Source organism: Trichechus manatus, unplaced genomic scaffold (assembly GCF_000243295.1).
Source record: "Trichechus manatus latirostris isolate Lorelei unplaced genomic scaffold, TriManLat1.0 scaffold00148, whole genome shotgun sequence".
Classification (NCBI taxonomy): Eukaryota; Metazoa; Chordata; class Mammalia; order Sirenia; family Trichechidae; genus Trichechus; species Trichechus manatus.
In genome coordinates this window covers 3,568,916-3,569,374 of record NW_004444084.1, presented here as the reverse complement: position 1 = coordinate 3,569,374, position 459 = coordinate 3,568,916, and positions in this window count along the sequence as shown.

Sequence of the window (459 nt, the reverse complement as noted above, 5' to 3'; positions counted from 1 at the left end):
AAGTTCATAGAAGAAAAAATAAGACTAACTCTAGAGGCCCTAATGCATGGCATTTACAGATACAAACGATAAGCAACAACACACGAACCCCAGAAGATAAGCTAGATTACTGGGATCTTCTGAAAATTAAACACTTATGTTCATCAAAAGACTTCACCAGAAGAGTAAAAAGAGAACCTACAGACTGGGAAAAAATTTGTGGACACTACAAGTTAGACAAAGGACTAATCTCTGAAATCTACAAGAAAATCAAACACCTCTACAACAAAGACAAATAATCCAATTAAAAAATGGGCAAAGGAAATGAACAGACACTTCACCAAAGAAGACATTCAAGCAGCCAACAGACACATGAGGAAATGCTCACAATCACTAGCCATTAGAGAAATGCAAATTAAAACCACAATGAGATACCATCTCACCCCGGCATTGCTGGCACGAATCAAAAACACTGGAAAC